The sequence below is a fragment of the Scylla paramamosain genome, chromosome 5 (assembly GCF_035594125.1).
Source record: "Scylla paramamosain isolate STU-SP2022 chromosome 5, ASM3559412v1, whole genome shotgun sequence".
Lineage (NCBI taxonomy): Eukaryota > Metazoa > Arthropoda > Malacostraca > Decapoda > Portunidae > Scylla > Scylla paramamosain.
The window spans coordinates 30,753,271-30,761,770 of record NC_087155.1 but is presented as its reverse complement, the minus strand read 5'-3'; the positions used below and the strand labels follow the sequence as shown (position 1 = coordinate 30,761,770).

The window sequence follows — 8,500 nt, the reverse complement described above, 5'->3', positions numbered from 1 at the left end:
CCCTCGCTGTCCTATCTCGTTTCCCGCCAAAGCATCGCTCACTTTCCTTTGACCATTTGGAAACGTGACTTTTTCCCCTCCTCCTAAAATTATGTACACAGGCTGAAGTAATGGCAGCAGTAAGCCGATTGGACGAGGTCGCGGAAAAGCACTGCCATCGGAGAGGGTGTGTGGGGAAGGACAAAGGAATGGTAACAGTACACCCGCAGCCTCAGGGGAAGGAAAGAAGGAAGGAAATGTTAAATCTGTGTGTGTGTGTGTGTGTGTGTGTGTGTGTGTGTGTGTGTGTGTGTGTGTGTGTGTGTGTGTGTGTGTAGCAGTGATAATAAGTAGTCAGGAAATAATAATGAAATAGTGAGATGTAGTAGTAGTAGTAGTAGTAGTAGTAGTAGTAGTAGTAGTAGTAGTAGTAGTAGTAGTAGTTAAAACAACAAATATACCAGACCACATGTACGTACGTTTATCTAAGTTCTTACACACACACACACACACACACACACACACACACACACACACACACACACACAACGATAAAATCAAATGGAGAGAGGCAGACAAATGAGGTATTTAAGGAAGATAAAAAGACAAGGGAAGAAGAAGCACAGAGTGGAAAAAGAGAGAGAGAAGTTAAAGAGGGAGATTATTATACAGGAAAGAGAGAGAGAGAGAGAGAGAGAGAGAGAGAGAGAGAGAGAGAGAGAGAGAGAGAGAGAGAGAGAGAGAGAGAGACGAAGGTAAACAAAGGAAAAAAAACAGAAGGGAAAAAAGTGAGAGGATAAAGGGAGAAAACACAAGAGAAAGGAAAGGAGGAGAGAAGGGAGAGAACAAGGAAAGAAAGAGAAGAATGGAGGGAAAGGGAAGATAATATACGCTGAGCAAAGTAAGAGAAGAAAGAGAAGAAGGAAAAAGAAAGGGTACGAAAAGAGAAACGAACAGAGGAAACAGAAGAGGAAGGCAAGGAACATGAGAGGTACGGAAAGGGGAGAGGAGGAGAAAGGAAGGGATGGAGTGGGAAAGAAACGGTAAGAAAAGAGAAAATAAGAAATGAAACAGAATAAGAGGGCAAGGAATATGAATTAGGAGAGGAAAGAGGAGAAAAGGAAAAGGGAAGGGAGGAAAGAGGAAAGAAAGGGATGGGAAGAGGAAAGGAAAGGAAAGGAAAGGAAAGGAAAGGAAAGGAAAGGAAAGGAAAGGAAAGGAAAAGAAAAGGAAGGGAAGGGAAGGGAAGGGAAGGGAAGGGAAGGGAGGGGTAGGGGAGGGATTTGCAGGACAGTCCATGGTACGTGACGTGAATGGAACTGGTTTTATACAGCGGCATGAATAATGTATGAAATTTTAGTGCATAACCAACGCAAAATGACCACGTGCATCCCTCCCCCCTCCCCCAAAGTCATCTTATTACCTTTTACACGTACCCTTCCTTCTCATACGTCCCTTCTTATTTATTTATTTTTTTTCCACTAGTACTCTTCTGTCTTTCTCTCCTTTATCATGTCCCTTTTTTTCAATCTTCACCTATGCCCTTCCTGCCTCAGTCACACGTATCCCTCCTTAACCTTTCTCTCTTTTCATCCATGCCTTCCTTCTTCCCATCACCTCCTCCACTCTTATCAACCTTTTCACCTATGACTTTCCTTCCCTCCCTCATTATCATCTGCTTCATCTTACTCTCCTTCACATCTATGCTTCCTTCCCCTTCGTGACCTTTCCCATCTATCGCATCTTCCCTCTACGCCATTCACCTGCTCTTCTTATCCCTTCCTTCATCTGCACCTGTCCTTCCTCCTGCCACCATCACTTGTCCCATCTTCTCTCTGAGCCCCTTCACCTGTACCCTTTCCGCATCTTCCCTCCTTTTAATCCACCACCTCCCTGTCGACCTGCCCTCCTCGCCCACTCCTTGCCGTGACGCAAGGAAAGGCACATTGAAGCTTTTGGAGATAATGAGCGATTCATTAAAACTGAGTGAATAGCTCAATTTTACTGGAGAGCTGAATCAGTTCATTTTGAAACACAACAGTTGCTTAATGAAGTAACCCAACTCATTAACTAATCATTAAATCACTCAATCTACGAGTCATTCAATGTATAAAATGTTTCAGTGAATTCAATGTATAAAACATAAAATGATAAATTAATGGAAAAAAATCAGTACATTATTAAATGAATCAGTCTTTTCATACATCAATATCTGACAAATAAACATGAAGAAAAATTGATGACTGAATAACTAAATCAATTAAATCCATGACACAAAAGCTCATAAATCAACAAGTATATAATTTAATGGATACACACACCTAATAAACAAACACAAGATTCAAATTCAAATTCAAATTTATTTATTTTCCACAGGGTAATGTCTATTACAATCATTGGTTTTTAGTACACTATGGTCTACAAGTCAAATTATATACATAATAAAATACCCTGAAAACGATTATATAATATATAATCGTTTTCAGGATATTTTATTATGTATATACACATACATACAGGCTTGTAGTGACATCCCAGTAAGTGTAATTGCTGTTATGTATAACATTGCCCTAATGATTAGTATTAAGACAAGTAAAAGTCGTTGTAAAATCAGCTAAACGTCGGTAAACATAAAAGTGCGCTAATATAATTCTATGGTAAAAGAACATTGAGTAAAACAAAGGTAAAAGACAAGATAAAAATACAAATACAGAAAAATAAAATTTCAGTAAAATTTAACATTGTCATAGTGATACTAAAAGCAAGTTTATAGTAAAAAATGGTCTACAATAAAATACAGAAAAAGAGTTGTCAGTACCAGGGTATGCGTCAACTACACATCACCTGTATTTTGTAATACATGGTTGACTACACTGGATCTGAATATGGGAAGTGTTCTCGTACTAGTGACGCTATCAGGCGAGGAGTTCCAGTTTTTGGGTCCCATAATACTGAAAGCTTTGGCACCGGTGTTTCTTACTTCTGGTAATAACAAGGTCACTTTGCTGTCTGGTCACTCCATTAGTTGCCTGGTTCGCGGAGTGGAGTCAGTCGGGGTACAGGTTATGCAGTGCCTTATACATGGCAATATTTACATTGTAGATGTGCTTCTGTTTTATTTTCAGCCAGCCTACTTCCCTGAAGGCTGGGGAGACATGATCATGTTTCTTCATGCCTCCTATTGCAACTCTGGCGGCAAAATTTTGCAATTTCTGAGCTTTCTTTAGGAAAGCAGTGTTGGTGGTTCCCAAAATTCTTATGCAATAATTTATGAGGCTCAATTTATGAGGCTCAATTTATGAGGCTCGAGTGATTGCTTTGTCGAGTCTGCTTGCTTTGTCAAGGTTCCGGCTAATATGATTTATGTGCATGAGCATTCCCATTACTTTTTTGCTTAATTCGTTAATATGCACACCAAAATCAAGTACCTATCCGAGTATAAGCCTAAATTCTTTACATAGGTTCTCGGACGGATGCGAATACCATCAAATCTAACCACAGTGTCTTCAGACACCTGTGAAAACAACTGTTTGTTACAGAGAAATATGCACTGTATTTAATTAGTGTTCATCATTAATCCATTCTTAAGAAAACATTATTTTGCTTTAACAAGAGTGATTTCGGCTTCTTTAGTGATATTCTCTAAGTCTGCTTTAGGACTACTGTGAAGAAACTGAGAGTCATCCGCTTACTGAACTAAAGAAGAGTCACTGATGCACTTAGCCGTGTCATTAACATATACAGTGAACAATACTGGTCCAAGGATGGAGGCTTGAGGGACACCGAAATGAACATTTCCTATGGGAGATGTTCCTCTTTGCAGTTTGACTGACTGAGTTATATTGTATAAATAGTTGTTGAACCAGAAGGAGTCTATGTTGAGGTCAGAACACTTTCTCAGGAGGATATCATGGCTGACACTGTCGAATGGTTTAGACAAATCACACAGCGTCAACAATGACAATCTCTTGTGATCAATATTATTGTAAATATTATCTGTTATAACAGCGCAGACTTAGTAGAGAGATTAGGTCTAAAGCCATGCTGGCTGTTAGAAAGGTATTTGTTATCCTCTAAAAATCCTAAAAGCTGCTGACATACAATTTTTTCCAATATCTTGGAGAGCACCGCTAAAAGAGAAACAGGACGATAATTGTTTCCTTCATTAAAATCACTTTCTTTAGCAAAGGAACGACATACAGGAGGACAGAAATAAGTAACTTCACAAACGATCACCCATTTAGCACGTGTTAGAGGCGGCAGCCGATCGAGAGAGAGAGAGAGAGAGAGAGAGAGAGAGAGAGAGAGAGAGAGAGAGAGAGAGAGAGAGAGAGAGAGAGAGAGAGAGAGAGAGAGAGAGAGAGAGAGAGAGAGAGAGAGAGAGAGAGAGAGAGAGAGAGAGAGAGAGAGAGAGAGAGAGAGAGAGAGAGAGAGAGAGAGAGAGAGAGAGAGAGAGAGAGAGAGAGAGAGCACAACAAACGAACCCAATTTGATGGAAAGAAAACATATAATTAAACAAGACAATAAAAAAAAGTGAAATCCTTATACAAAAAAAAAAAATGTACCCCACACACCCGTAAGTACACACACACACACACACACACACATAGCTCACATTCATACTCTCTGCCATTTCCCCAAACATTTTTTCACTTTATCACAGCGTCATGAATTTTTTTTGCATTTGGAAGTGTTTTCATAAAGTAGAGAAGCGTGTCGTATGAGCGTGCAGTCACATAAAATACGTACGTAGCGCCATATTGCCACCAAATATTAGGAAAAGAGGGATAAAAAATAAATAAATAAATAAATAAATAAATAAAAAGACGGAAAAAAAACTCCCTCAAAAATATTAGGAAAAGAAAAATTAAAAAAAAAATGTCAAAACAGTGTGTGATAGCTAGGGAAAAACGAAAGAAAAAAAATTAAAGAAAGAAAGAAGTCTGACACCAAACTCCCCTTCAATATAAAAAAAAAAATAATGAATAAAAGTATGAGCCACAGAACTGAATAAAGGAAAGAAATAAAGGCAGAAAGAAAGAAAAGAAAAAAAGAAACAAAGGAAGAAAATTTGAAAATCAGACAGACAGACACACAGAAAGACAGACAGAAAGAGACAGACAAACAAACAGACAGACAGATAAATAGAAAGACAGACAAATAAATAGATAGATAAATAGATGAAAGAAAACAACGCTAGTCTTGTCATGGTAGTCTCTCTCTCTCTCTCTCTCTCTCTCTCTCTCTCTCTCTCTCTCTCTCTCTCTCTCTCTCTCTCACAAAATGTAATATGAAATTTGTCTGCTCAAATTGATGCAATTTTTTTCCTGTCTTATTTATCTTTATGCTCGACGAGAGAGAGAGAGAGAGAGAGAGAGAGAGAGAGAGAGAGAGAGAGAGAGAGAGAGAGAGAGAGAGAGAGAGAGAGAGAGAGAGAGAGAGAGAGAGAGAGAGGTGAAACATGAGAAGCAAAGAAGCACTAGAACGAAGTGAACCATACATGAAAAGAGAAATAAAATAACAAAAAACGGAGACAGAAGAAAAAGAGACAGGCAGGCGAAGAAAACAAATAATAAAAGAAAAAAAAAACAACGAAGGGAGGAAATAGAGCGATGTAAAACGAGAGTAAGAAAAAACGAAAAAAAAAAAAAAGAAAGGATACGCGAACACGAGAGAAAAAAGAGAAAACATAACAACAAAAGAAATCTTACAGAGAAACACATGAAAAAAAAAATCAAAACTACGAAAACTCGAAAGAAAAAAAAAGAAAAATAAATAGAGAAAAAGAAAAGTTGATATCATTTATTGAATTTATGGAATACAAAGGAACAGAATTAAAAAGATAAAGAAACTAAGAAAGAAAAGTAACAAAAAAGGAATAATTGAGGTTAACAATAGGAAGGAATGGAAAAAAAAAACAAGAATAAGAGAGACAAAGAGAGATTTAAATGGAGGGGAAAGAGAGACGAAATTGAGAGGAAAAAGAAAAATTATAGGAGGAGGAGGAAGAGAAGGAGGAGGCAAAAAACATGGAGAAAAAAATTGTACGAGTATGAGATAGACAAGGGAAGGGAGAAGAAAGGGAAGAGAGGGGAGGAACGGGAAGAGAAGGAGAAAAGAAGGGAGAAGGAAGAGGAGATATAGAAGGATAACACACTTCAGAAGAGGAAGAAAAAAGAGGACACAAGGAGAAAAGAAAAATCGTAGAGGCAAGAGGATAAAAGAGAGAGAGAGAGAGAGAGAGAGAGAGAGAGAGAGAGAGAGAGAGAGAGAGAGAGAGAGAGAGAGAGAGAGAGAGAGAGAGAGAGAGAAAGGGAAAAATTTAGTAGAGAAAACTTGTCTCAGGAACCCAAAGGAGAAATAGTGCGCTGCCACAACCAAAAAAAATAAATAAATAAATAAATAAATAAATAAATAAATAAATAAAATAAAAAAATAAATCCACTTACAGTATTCTTCCATTAACTCTATTGTGGAAATTAGAGAGAGAGAGAGAGAGAGAGAGAGAGAGAGAGAGAGAGAGAGAGAGAGAGAGAGAGAGAGAGAGAGAGAGAGAGAGAGAGAGAGAGAGAGATACAACTTAGCATACCTTTCACATGATGACGACGGTAATGCATGAACTGGAGGAGGAGGAGGAGGAGGAGGAGGAGGAGGAGGAGGAGGAGGAGGAGGAGACAGCAAAGGGTGCCCGGCATTACCTGAAACAAACAAGACACATAAATAAACAAATCGAAAACGAAAAAAGAAAATAAAGAAAAAACAATGAAAAATCTGATCGAAAAAACAAAACAAAACAGTAACAATGGAGAGAACCAGTTACTTGCAATGCAGCGAAGAGAAGGAGAAAAGAGAAGAGGAAAAGAGAAGAGAAAAGAGACCATATGTTGAGAGAAGTAAATGTCACAGGTGAATATATGAGCCGGCAAGGCAACAGAGGGACAAAGGAGTGTATGATAAAGGAAAAACAATGAAAGGGGGAGAGAAAAAAGGATAATGACGCAGAGAGAGAGAGAGAGAGAGAGAGAGAGAGAGAGAGAGAGAGAGAGAGAGAGAGAGAGAGAGAGAGAGAAATGAATATCGACAAGGGAACAGGTGAGTATAACGTAATATTTTGTACAGGTAATGTTGCATAGTGTACATGTAGCTTCATATTAAACGTGTAACATGACTACATCACTTTTACATGTACATATATTTTGTCTCTATTCCGTGTAGAAAAGGCTAACCTCGAGCTGAAATGAAAGATAGATAGATAGATAGATAGATAGATAGATAGATAGATAGATAGATAGACTCGTAGATAGATATAGATAGACAAATAGATAGATAAATAAATATAGGTAAATAGATAGATAGATAAATAGATAGGTAGAAAGATAGATAAATAGATCAAAATATAAATAAATTAACAGGTAAGTAAATGCTAAGTTTGTTTATTTAACGTAAAAAAATGTTACGTACAAAAGAACATTATTCAACACATTATCTTGAAATGCAGTACAAATACGGTAGTAGTAGTAGTAGTAGTAGTAGTAGTAGTAGTAGTAATAGTAGTAGTAGTAGTAGTAGTAGTAGTAGTAGTAGTAGTAGTAGTAGTAGTAGTAGTAGTAGTAGTAGTAGTAGTGGTAGTAGTAGTAGTAGTAGTAGTAGCAGCAGCAGTAGCAGAAGAAGAAGAAGAAGAAGAAGAAGAAGAAGAAGAAGAAGAAGAAGAAGAAGAAGAAGAAGAAGAAGAAGAAGAAGAAGAAGAAGAAGAGAAGCAGAAAGAGAAGCAAAAGCTGAGGTGGTGGTGGTGGTGGTCACAAAAAGACTCCTGATCACCCTTAACAATGGTCCTACAAAACCTTACAAGACCTTATACTTGCACTGAATGTGTGTGTGTGTGTGTGTGTGTGTGTGTGTGTGTGTGTGTGTGTGTGTGTGTGTGTGTGTGTGTGTGTTTTGCATTACGTACACAATCAACACCAAATTGAAACCAGCGCCATAATAAGCATTCTATGCGTATTATTTTATGGTGTAAATCAACCGTTACTGCAACACAACACCATCACAATAGATTAGCATGAGACAACACAAAGCAACGTGATGAAATATGGCGCAACGCATCGCAACATGACACAGGACAGCAAGAGAGAGAGAGAGAGAGAGAGAGAGAGAGAGAGAGAGTGAGAGAGAGAGAGAGAGAGAGAGATATATGCCTCCGTGGCACAATCGGTTAGCGCGTTCGGCTGTTAACCGAAAGGTTGGTGGTTCGAGCCCACCCGGGGGCGAAAAATTTATATTTGGTACTGGTCAGACTTCATCTAGACTACACTATGCAGTTCTGGTCCCCATATTACTGGAAGGATATAGGTCTACTAGAATCAGTACGAAGGAGAAAAAAGAATACAGGGGATGAGGAGTATTCCTTATGAGGCGAGACTGAAACAGTTAAATTTGTACACATTAAACAACGAAGCTCTGGTACGTACAGGGTACGAGAAAGATTTAGGAGTTATAGTTAGCACTGAACTCCGTCTAGGAA

At 38.2% G+C, this 8,500-nt stretch overlaps 1 non-coding gene across 1 annotated transcript; it reads left to right on the top strand.

Annotated features, from left to right (window-relative positions):
- The first annotated feature begins 8,172 nt into the window (after positions 1-8,172).
- Positions 8,173-8,246, top strand: Trnan-guu (transfer RNA asparagine (anticodon GUU)). The gene has a single exon. It is a non-coding gene; the product is annotated as a tRNA-Asn (tRNA).
- Positions 8,247-8,500: the final 254 nt, after the last annotated feature.